The sequence below is a fragment of the Pan troglodytes genome, chromosome 18 (assembly GCF_028858775.2).
Source record: "Pan troglodytes isolate AG18354 chromosome 18, NHGRI_mPanTro3-v2.0_pri, whole genome shotgun sequence".
In the NCBI taxonomy this organism is placed as follows: Eukaryota; Metazoa; Chordata; class Mammalia; order Primates; family Hominidae; genus Pan; species Pan troglodytes.
This window is the reverse complement of record NC_072416.2, coordinates 12,657,036-12,680,176: the sequence shown is the minus strand read 5'-3', so window position 1 is coordinate 12,680,176 and position 23,141 is coordinate 12,657,036. Positions and strand designations below refer to the sequence as shown.

At 44.8% G+C, this 23,141-nt stretch overlaps 1 protein-coding gene and 1 long non-coding RNA gene across 5 annotated transcripts in view; one reads left to right on the top strand and one right to left on the bottom strand.

Annotated features, from left to right (window-relative positions):
- Nucleotides 1–23,141, top strand: part of GRIN2A (glutamate ionotropic receptor NMDA type subunit 2A) — a 428,905-nt gene that overhangs the window by 129,171 nt on the left and 276,593 nt on the right.
- On the bottom strand, nucleotides 15,897–21,582 carry LOC107968785 (uncharacterized). 2 transcript variants are annotated; one of them, XR_008539734.1, is made up of 3 exons: nucleotides 21,515–21,582; nucleotides 19,345–19,545; nucleotides 15,897–16,157 (listed from the first exon to the last, which is right to left on the bottom strand). It is a non-coding gene; the product is annotated as an uncharacterized LOC107968785 (long non-coding RNA). The 2 variants fall into 2 exon arrangements; XR_001710212.2 differs by lacking the exon at nucleotides 15,897–16,157 and adding an exon at nucleotides 18,829–19,179.

The window sequence follows — 23,141 nt, the reverse complement described above, 5'->3', positions numbered from 1 at the left end:
TCCTGCCTCAACAGATCTTTTCTTTATATCCAGCACAGGACCTACATTTTCCAGGAGGTCTTTACCACCAGCCAGCCCTGGTCACACTTACCCTCCCTGCAACCTGAAGGCGGAATATCTTAGCCCATCCCTCTCCCTGGCTAGAAGCATCATTCATGTCCCCTGGGGCAGATGGCGATTCCTTAAGGACAGGGCCTAGGTCTTGGGGACTTCACCGTTCCTGTTGGAAGTTCAGTGCATGATATGTAAAAGGACTTAGGGTGAGCATGGGAAGGAGCACAGGCTTTGTAGCCGCCCAAGTTCAAACACCAGCTCTGCAAAACTGGCCCACGGGGCTCAGTCTCCTTAACTGTGAAGTGATGATAGCACATCCACCCCACAGGTCTTTAAAGGAAGATTAAATGTGATCAGCTCTTTGGAAAGTCATTTGTTTTTCTCTTATTCCAGTTGGAGAAGAGCTTGAATTATCATGAGAATACATCTATCATTGGGATCATCTTTGTGTTAATTTCCTCCTACAGTAGAATTTAATGACCTCTTGAATTTCCTGATGACATTGTTTTGGGCATGTGTGCCATTGTCTACTGGCCACTATCCTTGTCTTTCAGAGACATTTCCTTCCAGGCCATTATAATTTTGTAGTTTCCCCCTTGAAGTCTTCAGTAAAAGAGGTAGTTTGAGATCTCTCAGCACAAACAAGACTTTTTAGCATGTGACAGTGATCTGACAAATGAATATGCATTGTTATGGTGCCCACGTAACAGTGCAAGTGTAGTCTTTACAAAATACCTACCTAATCCCATTACCCTTCTGCTTAAATGTCTGAGCTGGCTCCTGTGGCTGACAGGAGCAGGCCAGCCTGGCAGAGAAGGCAGGGTCTGGCCAGTCTCTCTGCCCCATCTTCTGTACCACCTGTGCAGTATTGCACTCACCCTGGCATGCTCTGGTGACCGTTCCTGGTATTTTCTACCTCCTTGCTCTTGTACATGCAGTTCTCTCTCCCTGGAATACCCTTTCTCTTTGCCAAGTTGTGTGAATTCGGCAATATTCAATTCGAATGGTCCAGTCCCTGATACACCCCCTCAGACACACACATACAAGGCAGAATTAATTCCTTCCAGCTTTGTATACTTGGAGCACTTTAAAAACTACTTTGAGTTACTACTCATTCATTCACTCAACAAATATTTATTAAGTGCCTACTGTGGGTCAGCCATTGATCTTGGCTCTGGGGATACTCCTGTGAAAAGGCAATGCCTTGCACCCATGGAGTTTTTCTTCCCAATGTTTTATTACTACTCACTTACGACTGCCCTTTCCATCAAACTCTGAGACGCATGCAGGAGGTGTCTTGTTCCTATCTGTGCACTTTTACAACTGACTGCAGTTATTTGAGCTTAGAATTCCATGGAGAGGAAAAACAGTCCCAAAGTACAGAGTGGGTGCTGAAGAGATTGCAGGGTGGAATAGTCATGACCTTATAGCACCAAAATCCCAGGAACTGAGTGTTGCACACAGTGTTTCTTATTGTTTGATCAACTCCCTTGACTTTGTACAGAGGACAAGAGGAAGAGTGTGGAGTTAAGCTGACTGCACTTACATCTACATCATCCTACCACCTAACTACCTGGGGGGCCTGAGACATACTCTCGAGTCTTAGCTTCATCATCTGAGTAATGGGTCTCTTACTTTCCTGTTGCTGCCATAACAAATTACCATGAACTTCTTAGCTTAAAGTGGCACATATTTATTATATAAGTTATATGTTTTGGAGGACTGAAGTCCAAAATGGGTTTCACTGGGTTAAAATCAAGGTTTGTGAAACAGGGCTGTGCTCCTCTGTAAACTCTCAGATTATGATTCACTGTCTCTACAGCAGTGGTCCTCAATCTTTTTGGCACCAGGGACCAGTTTCGTGGAAGACAGTTTTTCCACAGACCGGGGTTGGGCTGATGGTTTTGGAATGATTCAAGTGCATTCCATTTATTGTGTACTTTATTTCTATTATTACATTATAATATATAATGAAATAATGATACAACTCATCATAATGTAGAATCAGTGGGAGCCCTGAACTTGTTTTCCTGCAACTAGATGGTCCCATCTGGGGTTGATGGGAGGTAGTGATAGATCAACAGGCATTAGATTCTCATAAGGAGCATGCCATCTAGATCCCTCGTATGTGCAGTTCACAATAGGGTTGGTGCTCCTATGAGATTCTAATGCTGCCACTTATCTGTCAGGAGGTGGAGCTCAGGTGGTAATGCAAGCAATGGGGAGCAGCTATAAATACAGATAAAGCTTCACTTGCTCACCTGCCACTCACCTCCGGCTGTGTGGCCCAGTTCCTAATAGGTCATGGATTGGTACTGGTCCGTGGCTTGGGGTTGGGGATCCCTACTTTAGAGGTCACCTGTATTTGTTCCTTGGCTCCTGGCTTCTTCCTTCATCTTCAAGGCTAGAAGTGTAGCATCTTCAAGTCTTTGTCTCCCTCTGCCCTTTCTACCTCCCTCTTAGAAGAATACTTCTGATTACATTGGGCCAAACCAGGGACTTGAGGATAATCTCCCCATATCAAGATCCTTAATCACTTCTGTGAAGTCTTCTTGGCCATGTAAGTTAACATATTCACAGGTTCTTGGTATCGGGACATAGACATCTATTGGGAGACCTTTATTCTTCCTATCAGGTAGGATGGTATGGGTGTGAGTATAAATATGGGAGTGATGATAACAGTGGCTTTTCCACTGGGTTATCAAAAGATTCCAGGAGATTCATTTATTCATCCTTTCAGTCAGCAAATATTAATTGAAAGCTTCCTATGAGCTGGGCACTGCTTCCAAAAAATTGCACAAAATTTTCTGCCATTATAGAGCTTCCATCTTAATCAGGAGAGACAGACAAACAATTCATTATATAATGTATTAGAGGGTGCTAAGTATAATGGAAAAAAATCAGGAGGGAAGAGGACTGCGGAGTCCCAGGTAAGTTGTGGGCTGGTCGTGGTGACTCATGCCTGTAATCCCAGCACTTTGGGAGGCCAAGGCAGGTGGATCACCTGATGTCAGGAGTTCGAGACCAGCCTGGGCAACATGGTGAAACGCTGTCTCTACTAAAAATACAAAAAATTAGTTGGGCTTAGTTGTGGGTGCTTGTAATCCCAGCTACTCAGGAGGCTGAGGCAGGAGAATCGCTTGAACCTGGGAGGCGGAGGTTACAGTGAGCCGAGATCGCACCACTGCACTCCAACCTGGTCAACAGAGCAAGACTCTGTCTCGAAAAAAAAAAAATAGTAAAAAGTCAATAAATAAGGTGGTAATGCTGTGACAACTTGAGAAGGTAGCATTTGAGATAATGAGTCTAAAATGCTTAGCACAGTGCCTGAGATAGAGTAAACACAGAGCATTTAAATATAAATTAAAAATAAATTTAAATAAATAGGCAATCCATCTCTTCATTGTCATCTCACCATCCATAAAATAAAACTCTGTTCTTTCTGGGTGGTATCATTCATTGAAATTCACTGGGCTTTTGCCAAGCAGAACTCTGATCTTTGGAAGGGTAATTTCAGTATGGAGTGTGTCATATCAGGAAATTAAAATACTGTTATAGATTTTCCTCCCCTCTGGCTCTCTTTTGGAATAGCAACGACTGGGAGGTAAATAGCTTAGAATAGAGACAGCAAGTTTCTGATGCATGAATGGGCAGGGGCTGGGGCCAGAGAGATCTCTCCCTCGGCTCCTTCCTCCATGTCAGCAGGAAGGAGGCTTGTAGAACTTGGCCCTGGAGCTTGCACTGATCCCAGCTGCCATGTAGAATAGCTTTAGGAACAGAAACCCTCCAAGGTTGAGATGGAGAGAGGAAATGGGGAGAGAAGTCTTTTATGGGTTGAGACATTTTGAGCCCCTTGCGGCACCAGCCCAAGGGAGGCCAAGTGTGGGGTATTACTGTCTTTCAGAGTGGAATACTGCTTAGCCATTCAACAGCCCAGGAATGCTCATTTCTGGAGGGCACAGTCCTGGGCTATGTTAGTGTTTGGAGACGCTAATATCTCTAGTCTTCTTCCCAGGCCAGGAGAGATTATTGAACAAATGCAGACTTATTCAGGCGTATTTCCTGAATGTTAATTCAAGTGGAGGAATCCAAGCAGTTTGCAGGCAACATGTCCCCACATAGGTCTTCACTAACAAAGTCTGGAATTATGCTTTGGGCAAATAGAAGTTTTCTTTTTGCTGTTGACTGTTTTTGAAAATTAGATTCTTAAATAATTCCTGATATGTTGGCTTGAGGTAGTAGGCAGCTCTCCCAAGTCCTAGAAACTTGACTCTGGCTGCCAAGGAGACTAGGATTGATTACGAAGGAATTAAAAGGAATAATTGCTTACATAGGGCTTACTAAGTGCCAATCACGATTTTAAGTATTAAACAAATATTAACTCATTTAGCCCTTATAATAACCTTGTGAAGTGAGTATTATTATCTCCATTTTACATAAAGAAAACTGAGTCATAGGTGAAATAACTTGCCCATGGCTACAAAATTAATACATGTTTGAAAAGGGATTCTAATCAGGAAATATAACTATTGAGTCTGAACTCTTAATCATTAAAGTAAAGGGATAGTGTTTTAGTTGGGTCCCTCAGAAACAGATTGTGATTAAATATTGAATGTACCTAGTTTATCTGGGACATGCAGGGGGGTCACAGGCAGGGGAGACAGGAGGTGATAAAAGGAGAGGGAGCCCACCAGTGAGACATATGTTACTAAGCCAGATACCAAGGTGGTGAACTGAAAGTTAACCCTGCAGGTAAGCCCTGAGAATCAATGTAAAATGCACACCTGAGAATTATTCCTGCCAAGGAGTGGAGGAGCTGAGGTATTTATACTCCTGTGCCCATTAGTCATCTTTCAAAGGCTATTCCAGGGCAGAAAAGGATATATTAACTCTCAGACACTTCTGACCCACCATGCATGCTGGCAATGTGGGGTCCAATATTCAGAGGGGTTTGTCTCCTACAAAGATGAAGGTGCTGGCTATTGGGATTCAGGGTGGCTTTGCAGAAATGGTAAGAAGATCTGAGGCAGTTCAGGTGGAACACCAACATCTATATCAGGTATGGGACTCAAGTCTGTAAGTTCATAGAATAAAGTAAAGAAGATTAACAGGAACTGAGATCCTAATTCCTAAAAGCAGACAATAATCTTTAAACCAAGAACACAATAGTATGCAAAGCTAACATTTATTGAGTACTAATTGTTTGCCAGGCACTTTGTTAGGTGTTTTGCAGTCATTATTTTACTGAATTCTGAAAATGATCTAGAGAGGTAGACTTTATCACCCCGATTTTCTGGATGAAGAAACTGAGATCGAGACAGTAACATCCGCAAGCTAGTGGAGAGTGGGACCTAGATCTATCTGCTACCAAATAATGGTTGTGGTTGTTTTATGCTATAAAATAAATGATCATTTATAGAAGGATATAAATTACTTGAGGGCAGGAAACAAATCTTTTTATCTGTATGTCACCAGGGTGTACACCAATGGTTTTCAATGTGAAGTAATTTTATCCTTCAGGGACAAATGTTCCCCGTTTGGCAATGTGTGGAGACAGCTTTGGTTGTCGTGACTGAAGGTGAGTGCTATTGGCATCTGGAGGGTAGAGTCCAGGGGTGCTTCTAAACATCCTACAGTGCACAGAACAGCTTCCTTCCACACAGAATTAACCAGCTCCAACTGTCAACAGCACTAAGGTAGAGCAACTGATATACACAGCACTTAACATATAGTTAGGCTTAATAAACGTTAGCTGAAGTCTGAGTGTTGGGTGGTGAATATGTAGACGTGCCACCCTCTGAAGGGGGTGGTAGGGACTGAAAATGTAATGATACCCACAAAGCACTTGGAGTTTATTATGCATTTTCATACACACTATCTCATTTGACCATTACACAATCTCAAAAGGGTGCAGAATTGATGGTGTTATCACCATGGAAGAAATGAAGGAAATTAAGAGCTGTGTGTGTGTGTGGCTGCTGCTCAAACTTAGCTGTTTGCCTCAGATTCCAGGGCTCTTTAAACCATCCTATACGGCATTGGGATGCATTGAAAGGTGATGTTTTGACTACTAATAAGTGAGAGAAGCAAAGTAGGTTTGTTATGGAAAAGATGGGAAGGTGTTTATATTGGGATGCTTTTGGCTGCAAGTAACAAAACCCCAACTCAAATTTATGCCATCAGTAATGAAATGAATTTCATTTATTATGTAGTGAAGAGTCTTAAGGTATGGTGACCCTAAAGTTGCTTAGGTTAACTGAGGAGCCATGGCTTTAAGAAAAAAAAAAAACACTTTAAAAATGTATTTCATCCTTTTTTATTGGCTGCATCCTCAGGGTGGTGATAAGATGTGATCTAGACATGCCAGCAACCAGAAAGAGACACTTGCAGTTTTGTAGCTTCTTAAGAGTGAGAGAACATTTCTCAAAAGGCCTCAATATGACTTCCTGTCATGCCACATTGGTCAGAACTGGATCACGTGCTCACTCCTAAAACCATCACTGGCTAAGGCAATGGGGCTATCATATTGGCTTAGAGCAGTGGTTTTCAACTGGGGACAATTTTGTCTTTCCCTCCCCGAAGGGTAATAGTCTGGCGATATTTTTGGTGTTCACAGGTAGGTGTTTGTCGGGAGATGCTACTAATATCAGCATGTAGAGACCAGGGATGCTGCAAAATATCTTACAATGTACAGGACAGCCCACCCAGCAAAGAAACATGATCTGGTCAGTAGTGCAGAGGTTGAGAAACCCTGGCATAGGGCAAAAGAGATTTAATCCTGAGCCTCCTGTAGGCAAGTAAGCACTTGAACAAAATGAGGACTCCATCAGCTTGGAAAAGGGTGGCATGGAAGTTGGGTGGGGCACCCCAAGATGATCTGCTTCAGGAGGACTTTGCACATTTTTGATGACTGATGTCATAGGAGACAAATACAGCTCTTTGCTGCAAAACGTTTCTGGATGCCTCTGTCAGACAGTGCCATGGCCAGAATGGGCCATTGGTCTGACCCAGTCTGGCATTTCTTATCTTCATCAGGCTCACTGCCAAACCCCGAGGATAGGTTGTCACCTCTGGCAGAAGATCAGTCAGGATTAACTGATGGTGAAGCTGTGTCCCACTTTGAACCTCTCTCTCACGTAGCCAGAGCAGTGCAGATTCGGAGTCTTAGGAGCAGAACATTCGGGATCCAGTGCAAAAAAAAAAAATTTGCAAGAGGCCTGAGAGAGAGCCTGCTGTACAAAAGGATGTAAACCAGCCAGAGACCCTTGGTAAACATAAGAAGGAAGAACATATTTAACTTGCTTCTATTTGGGGAAAGAAAATAATACTTTCCTGAAGGAGGCCGTCTGTGTTCTTAACAATAGTGCTTGGCAGTTTTGAGCTCGTGGGATACATTTTCCTGGCCAGATCTTACCAGAAATCCTTGAATCATGTCTGCACCCTGGTGATGGAAGGCACCAAGGAAGACTTCGGCCAATTGGCAAGGAACTGTTACCAACTTGAAGAAGCCTATGACATCAACTAAAGATCCCCCCCATCAAACATTTTCAAAAGAATATTTTGAACAGGCACAGGTTTTTTTTCTTTGCCAGGTGATAATGTATGGTAAATGTTTTATTCAAAAGCAGTGTCTTTAAATTGCTCAATAATTCCCTGGTCATTGATTGGGGAATAGTAACACATTTAACCCTTGACTAAATAGATCACAGTTGTCACACATTTATCTACAAATATTTGAATGCTCGCCTTGTACCCTGTGATTTATGTTAGAGATAAGAATGGTGAAAAAATCAATTTCTTGTCCTTGGTAACTTACAGTCTAAAAGAGGAATCAGATTCGAACACATGATTGGAATGTCGTGGGATGAGAGCTGTCATAACTGTTGCAGGAACACAGCAGACATAGGCTATCCTTTGAATGATAAATGTGTGCATCCCTTTCATAACATTTATTGAGCATCTAGTATGAACCAGACATTGGTGCTTAGGGAATTTTTAACACATCTGATTGTCTAAAAACTTTTCAAAAGCAAATAATCATAAAGCAATAGGATGTATATTAAAGATATGTGTAGAACACAATGACAGCCTGGATGAAGAATGACTTAATTTGGGAGTTTGGGAGTGGCATTAGGAAAGACTTCATAAGGACTCAGCAAAGACATCAACAGAGGAAAGAAAAAACATAAAGGAGGGCAGGCAAGTCAAACTTTTCTGTGCAGCAAAAAGCCATGTACACATGATTTAAAAAATGATATTGCAGGCCGGGTGTGAAAAAATATTGCAGGCCGGGTGTGGTGGCTCACACCTGTAATCCCAGCACTTTGGGAGGCCGAGGTGGGTGGATCACGAGGTCAGGACTTCAAGACCAGCCTGGCCAACATTGTGAAACCCCGTATTTACTAAAAATAAAAAAACTAGCTGGGCATGGTGGCGAGACTGAGGCGGGAGAATTGCTTGAACCGGGACCTGGGAGGCAGAGGTTGCAGTGAGCCAAGATTGCGCCACCGTACTCCTGCCTGGGCTACAGAGTGAGGCACTCTCTGTCTCTGTCTCTCTCTCTCTATATATATATATATACACACACACACACACGTATGTGTATATATATGTGTGTGTGTATATATACACACATATATGTGTGTATATATACACACATATTTATACGTGTGTATATATACACATATTTATACGTATATATATGTGTATATATATATGTGTGTGTATATATGTATATGTATATTGCAGCCCCTTTCCATTGATCAAGCAGTGGGCAAGTGTATATTAAGCATCAAATGCTGTAATATCTAGGCTCAGGGGCTGAACAAAAGGAGTATTTGGCACAGGGGTTTGACCTTAAGAAGGAGGTAGCTTGGCTGATGGGGGCAGGTTAAGATGCTTGAAACAATTTGAAAACCCTTCAGCACTAAGCTGTGTGGTTCTGGTTATCAGTACAGTGGGGGTTCAGAGCAGGCAGCCTTCACTGTGGGCTAGAATGGTTGCAGAAGCTTCCCTAGCTGAGATAATTGAAAGTTGGTGGCATCTTTGTAGGATACTGAGAAATAATACCATATATAGTGAGAAGTGGAAAATCACATCAAGACCTGTCCCGCTTTGGAAGGCATCATGGCAGAGGATAATGTTTAGCTCCACAAAAAGATAAGGAGGTAGCGAGTTAGCATTTAAAGTTTGGGCTTGCTGCTGATGTGATCCCTGCTGCCTTTCTGAGCAAATCCTGGGGTGCTTTCTTAGCGTGCCACTTTGATCATCAGCCTGGTGGGTTGGAAAGAATGTCAACTTTGAGTTCAAAGGCCTGTACTGAATCCTAGCGGTGCCTCTCACTAGCTATGTGACCTAGGAAAAGTTACTTAACGGCATCAAGCCTCAGTTTCCTCATCTGTAAAGTAGGGGTGATAATATCTAAATTGTAGGATACTAGAGAGATTAGAAAGAATCTGTAAAAAGTATCTAAGATACTGCCAAATGTAAAATGCAGAGAGCCCATTACAAGTAGCTCCTTGAATGAGTTGGGGTATGTTTAGCTGCAAGTAATTACTAGAACCTTGACTCAAAGTAGCTTATACGATGTATAAACTTATTATTTCACATGACCAGAAACTCTGAAGTAGATCAAAGTTGGGGACTGATGGATTCAGTGGCCCAGTGGTATCAACAAGAATCCACCTTCTTCCCTTCCGTCTGTTCTACCATCCTTAGTGTTGAGTCTACTCATAGGCTGGTTCCAAAAGGGTTCCTGAAGTTTGAGGCATTGCATACAGACACAAATGTGGCAGAAGAGAGATTTTATCTTCCTATGGCCCCCTTAGGTGTCAGTTAGTAAATGTTTCCCCATGCCCCCTCCATCCCAACCCCAGCAGATTCCTCTTAATATTATCATTGTCCAGGATTGGGTCAGCATCAGAACTATGTACTGATGGCTGTATTGTGTATTAGTTAGCTATTGGTGCATAATAAATCATCCCAAAACTTAGAAGTTTGAAGCAACAAGCATTTATTGTCTTACTGATTATGTGGATCATATTTGGGAGCAACTTAGTTGGGGGATTCTTGCCTAGGGTCTTTTGTGAGGCTGTGGTCAGTACATTGGCCAGAGGTGCAGTGATCTAAAGGCTGGACTGAGGCTGGAGGACTGCCTGGCATGGATGGCTTCTTTCCAAGTCTGCTGGCAGGAGGCCTCATTTATTGACTTTGAGAACTTCTCCATGGGGCTGCTTGAAGTCCCTCATGTCATGGCAGCCAACTTCCTCAGAGTGAGTGATCCAAAAGAGAGAAGGCAACCACATTGCCTTTGTTGATGTCATCTCAGAAATCACACTGTCTTTTCTCACGCACTCCATTCGTGAGAAGAGAGTTGCCAAGCACACAGGGAGGATTAAGCTTTACCTTTTGAAGGAGGGGAGTATTGAAAAATTTGCAGACATATTTTAAAACTACCTTATGTGTGGTACAACAGAAATTCCATTGTTATCTGGTGGTCAGGGGGTGGAGTGCTTTTTTTGGAGCCACCTACAAGGTCTACCACACTATTGCTATTAATCACCTAAGGAACATTTATGGAGCCCCTACTGTGTGCAATGATTGCACACGGAGGACTCAGACATGAGTCTTGTTAATTATGGTGTAAAGGGAGTGTAAGATGCACTGGGACTATATTGCGATAAACAAAGCTAAATGTGGAAAGGAACAAATAAAGTACCAGGGGGTGACTGCAGATTGCAGAAGGAGGTGGTTTACTTCCAATTAGCATATTCATGGAAAGACTTCACTGAGAAGCTGGGCTTTGAACTGAGCTCAAAGGAGTAGGTTGGATTTATACACTCAAGGATGGGTATCTGGGTTGGTCAAAAGCATGGTCATACCAAAGTTATCAGCTAGCAATTATTGAGCACCTAGTCTGTACCAGACACTGAACATATATTATCTTTAACTCTTATTGCATCCCTGGGAGACAGGCAATATTACTCCCATTTTACAGATGAAGAAACAAGCCCAGAGACATTAAATGACCCCGTGAGACCATGTAGCTAGGAAGAGGCCCCACTCAGAGCCCTTACCTAAGAGATACTTGTGTTTTAAAGAACTGAGGGGACACCACCTTGCCTTAAGGAACTTCCCTAGCTTGTTCAAAGTAAGGCTTTTATATAACAATTTAGCTTCAGGGAGTAGGTACAGCAGAATGAGTAATCTCTTTACAAAAGAATTTGTCATTTTATTGAACCTTTACAGAAGATTCTCCTTAATTATCAAGCCCACACCCCACCCAATACATTGAAAATATGATTCAAAATTTATTAAGATTTACTTTGCACATCTTTCCCCCTGGAATTCCTACTCTGCGTTATACCTTTTGTAGGCTGGGTTGTTGGAAGAATTAGCTGGTAAAAATTAGCTTATGAAACTGGGAAGGTCTCATGGAAGAAGTGAAGTCTTACACATTCCCTTCACTTTTTTATGATAAAGGTGATAAGATTCATTAAAGTAAAAAGACATTAATTGTTGCTAATTAACATCTGGCACTCTACCCACTCAGACCACCACCTGTGTATTGGAGGTGAGGGGGGTGCCTTAGCCTGGGTTACTTTGCCAGGGGGCTTTGATGTCAGGTGGAGGCAGAGAAGGAAGGGCTTAGGATAAGCACAGAGAAAGCCACCTCCTCCAGCCTGCGGCAGAGGGGAGTGTTCCTGGCCGCTTTCGCAGAGCATAGATACGAGGGCTCATCAGCACAGCTCTGACCTGCCAGCCTCCCCCACAGCTGCCTCCAGCCTCCAGAGCGGCTTATTCAGGAACAGAGGCAGATGCAGAGTCGGAGCACAGCTGCGTGAGGGTTGCGTGGGTGTGTCTCCATGGGAGTGTGTGCAAGTGTGTGCAGTGTGCCTATGGTGTGTGTATGTGTGGTGTGAATGTGTAGGTTTGTGTGTGCACATGTGAGTGTGTATTTGTGTGTGTATGCTATGTGTATTTATGTGTGCGTAGTGAATGTGGTGTGGATGTGTGTTTTCTGTGTGTGTGTGTGTGAATATGTGGGTTTGTATGTGTGCTGTGAGTGTGCGGCATTATGTTTGTGGTGTGGATGTGTGTGTGTGGTGTGGATGTGTCGTGTGAATGTGTGTTCATGTATTTGTGTGTGGCGTGGATTTGTATTTGTGACTGTGTTCATGTATTTGTGTGTGTGTGGTGGTGTGTTTGTGGGTGTATTTGTGGTGTGGATGTATGTGTTGTGTGTTTGTACATTGTGAGTCCAGGGTTGTGAGTGCATGTTTGTGTGGTGTGGATGTGTGTTGTGTATTTGGATGTGCATGACGTGGATGTGTTTATGTATCTGTGTGTGTGGTGTGGATGTGTGTGTGGTGTGAATGTGTGTGTAGTGTATTTGCATGATGTGGATGTGTGTGTTCGGTGTATTTGTGGGTGTATGCATGTGCACTGAGTGAAGTTGCGAGTGTGTATGTGTGGTGTGAATGTGTGTAGTGTGTGTGGTGTGGATGTGTGTAGTGTATTTGTGTGTGTGGTGTGTGGATGTGTGTAGTGTATTTGTGTGTGGTGTGTGGATGTGTGTAGTGTATTTGTGTGTGGTGTGGATGTGTGTAGTGTATTTGTGTGTGTGATGGGGATGTGTGTAGTGTATTTGTGTGTGTGGTGGGGATGTGTGTAGTGTATGTGTGTGATGTGGATGTGTGTGTTGTGTGTTGTGTATTTGTGTGTGTGGTGTGGATGTGTGTGTTGTGTATTTGTGTGTGGTGTGGATGGTGTGTATTTGTGTGTGTGGTGTGTGGATGTGTGTAGTGTATTTGGGTGCGTGGTGTGTGGATGTGTGTGTTGTGTATTTGTGTGTGGTGTGGATGTGTGTGTAGTGTATTTGTGTGTGTGGTGTGGATGTGTGTGGTGTATTTGTGTGTGTGGTGTGGACGTATGTGTTGGGTATGTTTGTGGGTGTGTGTGCACTGTGTGAAGTTGTATGTGTTGTGTATTGTGTGGATGTATGTTCTGTGTGTAGTTTATTTGTGTGCTTGGTGTAGATGTGTGTGTTGGGTGCATTTGTGGGTGTGCGCGTGTGCACTGTGAGTGTGAAGTTGCGAGTGTGTATGTGTAGATGTGTACGTTGTGTATTTGTGTGTGTGGTATGGTTGTGTTGCGTGTGTGTGCAGTGTATTTGCGTGGTGTGGATGTGTGTGTTGGGTGTGTTTGTGGGTGTGTGTGTGCACTGTGAGCGTGCGAAGTTGCGAGCGTGTATGTATAGTGTGGATGTGTGTGTTGTGTATCTGTGCAGTGTGGAGGTGTATTGTGTGTTTTTGTGGGTTGTGTTTGCATGTGCGCTGTGAGTGTGCTGGATTGCGAGTGTGTACCTGGTGAGTGTGTGGCTGCCGCACCCCTCCTCTGAGCGGTGCGGACCAGGACTCCCCTCTCTCTCGCAACCTTGCTCATTTGCTCAGGCTCCTCATTGCTGAGTGAGGGAGGGGGCTTCTGCCCAGCACCTGGTCCTTAGAAAGGCCCCTCCCAGGAGTAGAGCGAGCAGCCGCCCCCACTCCCGGGTGCGGACCCTCCCCGCGCAGACCCTCCCCACGCCCAACGCCACCGGTCCCTCCCGCTGCTGCGCAGTCCTCGCTGCCCTCTGTTCTGTAGGTGGCAGCCTTGGTAAGCCTTGCTCCCATCCTGCCCCTAGGGAGAGGAGCTTCAGCAAAAGACTTAGAGTTTAGCGTCTCGATTTTCAAACAAACAACTCTATCTTTTACAGTTTAAAAATGAAAACAGAAGATCCAGAGAATGCGCTTTTAAACAAAGCCACATTTACCTGAGACCCTGGGGATAGAGAGCAGGTTTTTGGTGCAGGTTTGGAGTGCAGTTCATCCCTGCCCCCGCTACGAATGCACATTTGTATTCGCCTTTGAGTCGTGAGCAAGAGAGCATCTGAGAAAACACGCTAGATGCAGCCAAACCTCTTTAAACCCTGGCACCAAGGAACAAGAGTGGGTCCCCCCTCTGCCTTTCTTTTCCACTCACTTTCTATCATCTAGTTGATCAACAGACATCAGTGGGGACATTGGGGGGTGGGAGGGGATGTCTGCTCCCTGCCGGGCGGGCACTGTGCTAGCGTCAGGGGCACAAAATAGAAGCAGACCTGGTTTCAGTCTGATGTGGGAAAGAGCTAAAGTAAACACGCAGTGAATTTGCTGCTGTTTGGGGGATGAGGGGGCCAGGGGGCTTCCTGGAGGAGGTGACACTGCCCTGATTTTTGAAGGACTAGTTGGAATTATCTAGGCCAGGGGACATTTGGCAATATCTAGGGTGGGTTTTTGTTTTTTTGTTTTGTTTTTTTTTTTGAGAAGGAGTCTCATTCTGTCGCCCAGGCTGGAGTGCAGTGGCGCGATCTCGGCTCACTGCAAGCTCCGCCTCCTGGGTTCACGCGATTGTCCTGCCTCAGCCACCCTAGTAGCTGGGACTACAGGCGCCTGCTGCCATGCCCGGGTAATTTTTTTTGTGTTTTTTATAGTAGAGACAGGGTTTCACCATGTTAGCCAGGATGGTCTCTATCTCCTGACCTCGTGATCCGCCCGCCTCGGCCTCCCAAAGTGCTGGGATTACAGGCGTGAGCCACCGCGCCCGGCCGGCAATATGTAGGTTTTTCTGTTGTCCAAACTGGGGATGAGGTGAAGTTGCTACTGGCATCTAGTAGGTAGAGGACAGGGATGCTTGTAAATAACCTACAGTGTGTGCAGGACAGCCCCCTCCAATGCAGAGTTATCCAGCCCCAAATGTTCGCAGTGCTGGGGTTGAGAAACACAGGTCTAGACAAGAGGAGGAAAAGTGCTGTGGTTTGAATGTTAGCGTCCTCCTAGAATCCATATGTTGAAATCTTGATCTCCAAAGTGATAGGCTGAGGTGGGGTGGAGCCTTTGGGAGGTGATTAAGTCATGAATGGGATTAGGGCAAGCCAGGCAAGGCAAAAATCTCTAGACCCTTCCACTGTGAGGACACAGTGAGAAGGCAGTGCCTGTAATCCAGGAAGCTGACCGTCACCAGACACCAAATATGCTGGCACCTTGATCTTGGACTTCCCAACCTCTGGAACTGAGAGAAATAAATGTCTGTTGTTTTTACGCGCAGTTTATGTGTTTTGTTACAGCAGCCTGAACAGACTAAGGCAGAAAAGCATTCCAGGGGATTATGATGTAGACTGGGAGGAGCTGCAGACAGCTGGGTTTGTCTGGAAGGACTGCTGGGTGTGGGAGAGGGCTTAGAAATGGGAGTAGAGCCAGGCACAATGATTCATGCCTGTAATCTCAACAATTTGGGAGGCTGAGACAAGAGGATTGCTTGAATCCAGGAGTTGGAGAGTAGCCTGGGCAACATAGCAAGACCCTGTCACTGTAATACAAAAATTAGCTGGGTGTGGTGGCATGTGCCTGTCTCAGATACTCAGGAGGCTGAGGTGGGAGGATCACCTCAGTCCAGGAGGTAGAGGCTGCAGTGAACTCTGATCACTCCACTGCACACCAGCCTGGGTGACAGTGCAAGACCCTGTCTCTAAAAAATAAAAACCAATAATAAAAGAAATAGGAGTAGAGAAGCTGTCAGATGGAGATGAATGAAGACCCTTGAATATCATGCTAAGGGGTTTAGACTTTATCTTAGGGAAGGGGAAACATTAAAGGGTTTTAAGCAGGTTTTAAGTAACTTAGTCCAATATACTTTTTAGAATGATCACTCTGGATAATGCGTGTCGGGTGCGGTGGAGGGTGGCAGGGCTGCACACGGCGGGGAGAGGCTTCAAATGCGGGCTGTTAGTGCATGCGAGCGGAGAAGTGATCACGATGTTTCCACAAAAGAACTTAGAATTGGTTTAGTTAATGCAGTGCAATGGAATGCAGTTATACAACAGGGTCGTTTTTATATTTCAAGAAGAAGAAAGCAATGGGAAGAAAAGCATTAGGGAGATAGAGTTTTGCATGGCTGCCGTGCCCTTTCATTTAAATGACTGACCAGGTCAGCATGTTGCATAAGGACACAGGCAAATTACTTCTGCTAACCGAGGCGGAACTCTCTGGTAGCCCAAATTCCAGTGCTCCATCCATCCAGGGAGGTGTCTATGAGATGACAGGTCATCAAGGCAAATAATGAGTTGTTTGTCTCCATGGCATGGATCCTCCTGGGATTGGAGGTGTCATCTGACAAGGCATCATGGGTTGTATCCCCCACCAAAACAAAATATATGTTGAAGTCCTAACCCTCAGTACCTCAGGATGTGACCTTATTTGGAGAGAGGGTCTTTACAGAGGTAATCAAGTTAAAAGGAGGTCATTAGTGTGAGCCCTAATCTGATAAGACTGGTGTCCTTATAAAGAGGGGAAAATTGGACACAGAAACAGACATGCAGAGAGGAGAGATGGTATGAAGCTGCATACAATCTTAAAAAAAATAATACTGGCCAGGCACAGTGGCTCACGCCTGTAGTCCCAGCATTTTGGGAGGCCAAGGCGGGCGGATCACAAGGTCAGGAGATCGAGACCATCCTGGCTAACACAGTGAAATGCCATCTCTACTAAAAATACAAAAAAAAAAAAAATTAGCCGGGCGTTGTGGCGGGTGCCTGTAGTCCCAGCTACTCCAGAGGATGAGGCAGGAGAATGGCGTTTGCAATGAGCCGAGATTGCGCCACTGCACTCCAGCCTGGGTGACAGAGTGAGAATCCATCTCAAAAAAAAAAAAAAAAAAAAGTAAGTACTAATATTTTTATTATGGCATAAATAGAATGCCATCTATGAGCCAAGGAATGCCTGAGGCTACCAGAAGCTGGAAGAAAGGCATGAAATAGATTGTCCTTCAGAGACTCCAGAGGGAACCACCGACACCTTGATCTTACACTTTTAGCCTCCAGAACTATGAGAGAAAAAAATTATATTGTTCAAGCCACCAAGTTTGCAATACTTTGCCACAGCAGTTCTAGAGAACTAATGCTAATACCAGTCACACAAAGTGATTGAAAAGGGGAGAAGTCCTGGTGAATTTCAGAAAAACCCCTGATCTCAGTTATGCAAGTGAGATCATCAGGGGAATCTGAATCAATCATGGTTTTTACCTGAAAGCAGTAGGCAGAAAGGAAATTAAATTCCATAGAAATCCATTAATCGTGCTGGGCATGGTGGCTCACGCCTGTAATCCCACCACTTTGGGAGGCCCAGGCAGGCGGATCACTTGAGGTCAGGAGTTCAAGACCAGCCTGGCCAACATGGTGAAACCCTGTCTCTGCTAAAAATACAAAAATTAGCCAGGCATGGTGGCAAGCAGCTGTAGTCCTAGCTACTGGGGAGGCTGAGGTATGAGAATCGCTTGAACCCAGGAGGCAGAGTTTGCAGTGAGCCAAGATCACACCACTGCACTCCAGCCTGGGTGACAGAGTGAGACCCTATCTCAAAAAAAAAAAAAAAAAAAAATTCGATCATCCAGCGCAGTGGTTCTCAAAGTGTGGTCCCTGGACCAGCAGCATCAGCATCACTTGGGAATGCAGATTCTTGTGTTTCCCCTGAGATCTCCTAGTTGGTGACTCCAGTGGGTGATGCCCATGCACACTCAAGTTTGAGAGCCCCTGGCCTAGGGTCTGTGAGACCCTGGAGAAGTCAGGCAGAGCTTCACAGGGGAGGTGACACATAAGATGTGCCTTGAGGGATAGGTAAGGGCTTTGAAAGGAGCCAGGGAAGGACATTTGAAATGGAGCAGAGGCAGGGAGATATAGATGTGTGAGACTTCTTCAGAGGAGCAGTACAGTTTGGAGGGTATATGGAGAGGAGGGTGAGGGAAAAGAAGTACAGACACATGGTGGGCAGTGAGGATGGGTGGGGAGTGGTGGCTCACATCTGTAATCTCAGCATTTTGAGAGGCCAAGGCAGGAGGATCACTTGAGTCTTGACATTTAAGACCAGAGTGAGCAATATAGCAAGACCCTGTCTCTACAAAAAATACAAAAATTAGCCAGGTGTGGTGACGTGTGCCTGTAGTCCCAGCTACTCAAGAGGTTGAGGCAGGAGGTTCACTGGAGCCCAGGAGTTCAAGGCTGTAGTGAGCTGTGATGGTGCCACTGCACTCCAGCCTGGGTGACAGAACGAGACCCTGTCTCTAAACACGTTAAAAGAAAGTGAAGATGAAGTCAAAGATGTTGTCATGTTGTAAAGGATTTGTGAGCCAGGATGAGTTTATATTTAATGGGGGCCGCTGAAGAGTTTTAGAAAGATTACTGTAGGCTGAAGTATCAATGTGTAATTTGGGTATATGTGTGATATTCAAATTAGCTGACCTATTAGGACTGTCTCAGCCAACAAATCACTGAATGCAGACAGTCAACCATGCTTTCTGAAAACGCAAAGTCCTAGTGGTTCTTGAGATGAGTGGAGGGGTCACACCAATGTCAGGAGAACTCTAGATTTGGGGAATCTTTAAGAAAGCCAAGGACCAGTAAGTCTCCTGAATAGATAGACCAGTTTTCTTCCAGCTGGGGCTATTAAAGATGAGTGACACCTTTACCTCTTGACCTTAATCATTCATTAGCCAGCAAGTCAACATCCTTCTCAAACTCTGGCTCCATCAGTTCTTAGCCAGTTTTTTTTTTTTCTTTTTTTTTTTGACATGGGGTCTCACTCTTATCGTCCAGCCTGGGGTGCAGTGACACGATCTTGGCTCACTGCAACCTCCGCCTCCTGGGTTCAAGCAATTCTGCCTCAGCCTCCCGAGTAGCAGGGACTATAGGCATGTGCTAACATTCCGGCTAATTTTTTGGATTTTTAATAGAGATAGGGTTTCACCATATTGGCCAGGATGGTCTCGCACTCCTGGTCTCAAGTGATCCGCCTGCCTCCGAAGTGCTAGGATTACAGGCATGAGCCACCATGCCCGGCCCTGAGCCAGTTTTGCCCCAAGTTGCTAAGCTTCCGTGATCACTGACCAGTCTGAAGGCAGATAAACACAAAGCCTTTGTCTATGGGACACTTATGATTTGGTTGCAGAGAAGGTGGACCTTCACACTGCCAATCTCAGTTCTCATGGCCGCCTGGCATCAGGAAGGCATTAATCTCTGCCAAGGCTCTGTCCTCTTCACCTTTCAGCAGGTGTTCCTTGCTGGTTGTTTGGCCCGGTTGATAGGAAAAAACAGAAGAGAGAGTGGGCCCGTGTGCCTCGGTCTCCTCTTTGCTCAATGACCCAAGAAGGCAGGAGAAGGAAGGCACTTCTCAGCTGCCTTTCCTATGGTTGGCTGCTGGGCTGGGATGGAGCTGGGGAACTTACCTCTTGTGATGAACGATGAAGAAGCAGGGATTTCATACAGCATCAGCACACGCACAAGGCTGTGTTGGGAAGAACAAGGACAGGGCTCCAGAGGGGACAGACTGCAGCTGCCCCTTTAATGCTGGTCGCACATGCTTGCTTCTGTCTGGCTCCCCTCCCGGACTGCATGGATAGCTTTGTTCACACCTGAATGCCTGGTGCCTGGGTTCAAGAAAGGCATAGCTTTCATTTCTGAGCATTTTATATGTGCCTTGAGATTTACCATCACCATGAACAGATTTGGAAACAGGTTTGGAGGGATTACGAGACTTGCCCAAAGACATTTAGCTTGATGGGGAGAAGATCATGGCCCTGTTCTAACCCCTCACTCTCAGTTTTGTTTCATCACATCATCCTGTTTATTTTCATCGTAGCTTGTATCACAATTGCCAATTTTCTTGCTTGTTGTTGTGTGTAGTGTCTGTCTACCCCTCCAGGCTCTGGGTTTCTGATAGCGGCACCTGTGTTTCCTGGGTTTACCTTGGAATCCTGAGTGTGTAATACAGGCCCATCATACAGCCAAAGGTCTACAGTGTTTGTTAACAAAATGAATGAATGAATGATTTGAACCCAGACCTATTTGGCCAAAGCCTCACTCTGTAACCTCTGCTCACTGCAGAGTTCCATGTGGTACAATCTTGCTTGGCAAATGTTGATGGAATTATAACAGTTCAAGATTGGTAGGTGGGGGTGTCAGATACATGCATCTGAGAAAGTCACAGAAATTCACCCCAATATAGGTATAATCATGTGCCCAGGAATGCAGGGCAAACTTTGCCCACAGGTGCAAACCAGCTGGGGCACCTGTGGTATCCTAGGAGCCTGGTGTGCTTAAAACATGGTGTAGTCATGGGTTCAAGAAACTCTCCACTGGGTAAGGACACTGGATATATGGACACAAGAAACTCTCCATTGGGTAAGGACAATGATAAGGAAACTCTCCATTGCGTGAGGACACTGAACTCTTTCACATGAGCAGAGACTTATGTTAGGAGTTCCAGCTGGGAGTCAGGCAGAAGCTATGATGAAAGCTCTCTGGGCCTCAGTTTCCCCATTTGTTGTTTGGTGTGTGTTCCACCACTGTTGTTTAATGGCTCAGAGTGGAGACTGGCATTAAACTGTGTTCATTCAACCCTGAATCCACCACTTTCTAGGGGTGTGCCTACTGGAAAGTTTTCATTTTCCTTGGTGCCTCAGTTCCTCATCTGTGAAATGGGGATAATGATAGTATTTACCTTTGAAGGTGGGTTGCAAGGGCTGAAAGTTAATTTATATAAAGCACTTGGAACACATGGTAAATGTCTGGCTTACTGCTTTGATGAGAAGATTCAATGAGATACTGACTTTTCATAATGCAAAAGGCGCTAAAAGAAACTCAGCAGAGGTGGCATTTAGATCAAGGTATCTCTGTGGAAGGTATCAAATTAGATGAAAGGCTTAGAGGTGGGTAGACCCACATTTAAAAAAATCACTTAATTTGTACAGTGTGTGCCAATTGTTATTTATAAAATATCATCCATTTTATGTCATTGAAGTCTCCCATGTCTCTGTGGCATAGCCATCGTTACCCAAGGCTCAACAAGCTTGAAGTAGCTTGTTTGAAGGTCACAGCTCTTTAGTTATTTGTTCATGGATTTCTTGAAAGCCTACTATATGCTAGGCTCAGCGTAAAATGGGGTCCAAAACCAGGTGCTGTTTCTGCTCATGTGAATCTGACAGTCTAGAGAAGGAGGGACATATTTCAAAAAAGTATCATGCAAGTAAATACGATGCACTGTAATAAGTACTGTGTGACCCACCCAGGAAGGTCAGAGAAGGTCCCCTGAGGACATGGGCTGAAACTGAGATGTGAAGACTAGGGTGGGTGACAGAGGGAAGGGAAAAGCATTTCAGGAAGTGGAAAGAGACTGGGCATAGGCCCTGTGGCCGGAGGGATCATAGCAAATGTCTGGTCTGAAAAAAATTGCCTGAGAAGACCCTGGTGCTTGGAGGGTAAGAGTGAAGGAGGTCAGAGCAGGACCGTGCTGAGACCCTCAGGCCACATTTGGGTGTTGCATCTTTGTTATAAGAGCAGAAAGAAACCACTAAAGATTTTAAAGCCAGGGTGGATGGTGGTGAACATGAGATTTACCTTCCAGAAGCATCCTCTGATGGCCACGTGGAGAACCGGCTACAGGGGAGAGGAGAGCAGGCAGTAAGTTACAGTTGCTAAGAAACATTCACTAAGAAACATTCACCATTCCATGGGTAATTATTGTGCACCACTGTCTACAGGCTCTCTGCTGGGTGCCAGGAACGCAGCACTGACCACGACAAAGCCCCTGCCTTAGAGAGATGACATTTCAGTATAAGGACAGAGACGGCAAATGGACAAGCAAGTGAATGAATGTGTCAGGAAGCAGTGTGGCTGGGAAGAAATACTTAAAAGCAGGGCAAGAGAATAGAGCATATTGGCTGCCATTTAGGCAGGAAATACCTCTTGTGCTGACATTTGAAGTGAAGGGACAGCCATGTGAGTATCTGGGGGAAGGGCTTTCCGGGGGCAGCACAGCAATGGCAAAGACCCTGAGGTGGGAACAGGCTCAGGGTATTGGAAGACCATCATAGAAGTCATTGTGGCTGCAGAGAAGGATTAAAAGAGGCAGATTTTAAAGGCCACATTGAGGATTTATGTATTTTATTTAGACGGTGAGAAGAGGCCATTGGAAGCCAGATCTGGGAAGTGACGTGAACTAAGTGCGATTCCAGCGTAGGCTTCTTCTCTTCTCAAATTCTGGCCCCCACACCACTTTCCCAAGTTCAGATTTCTCCCTGGCCTCATGATAGTAGTATTTTTAACAAGTCAGCAGCCAGTATGGCAGAGCCTACCCCCTAGATGGTGCATGAGACATACCAAAGAAGCTTCACTTTTCACTTTTTTAGGGCAACAAATAATACATCTATTTATTGCTTTTTCCACTAGAATGTGGGCACTTTGACAGCAATTTTGCTCACTGCTGTATCTCTGAAGCCTTAAATAGCATCTGAGATTGTAGCTGTTGATAACTATTTGCTGAGTTAATAGATGATCACCCTGCACTTAAGTTTCTATGTAATGACTCCTGGCCAGAGAGCAGAGATTCAGCAAAGAAGAAGGTAAAAAGAAGGGAAAGATGAGAGAGGCCCCTTTATAACTCATCAATGTAAAAAACACAAAATAAAAAGTCTTGAGCTTAAGAGAGAATGCAGTAGAAAACATCAACAAGAAAACCGTTCTGTCTGAAAACGCCTGATCCTTGTGTGAGACCTTTCCAGGATATGTGGATTTTCAGGTAGCATCTTCACCCCAAGGGCAAGAGTAAGTGCAGGTAGGAGACCAAGACCAATACCCTTGCCCTCATCCCCATAGCAGGGGTGAAGTCTGAGCACGTGACTGGACACAGCAGCCACACGCCTTTGGTGCCTTCCAAGGAGGCAGTGTCTCACCTGTGCACATGCTGTTCATACAAACACAACATGATCTGGAGCAGAGAAGGGCATAGGAAACTCAGCAGGGGTATATTATATTTTCTGCCAGAACTGACAGTAATATTGAATGATGAGAGAAATGCAGTAATATTGAAGGACGAGAGAAATGAGAGTTGTATAACATTTAATGATTTTTTAAAAAAAATCATCCAAGAACGTGAAGATGACTTGAAACGCCTCTGAAAATGATCCCTTCCTGTTCATAGGCAGCCCAGCTTGCACATAGCCCGTGCTTGCTTTACATAATCAGT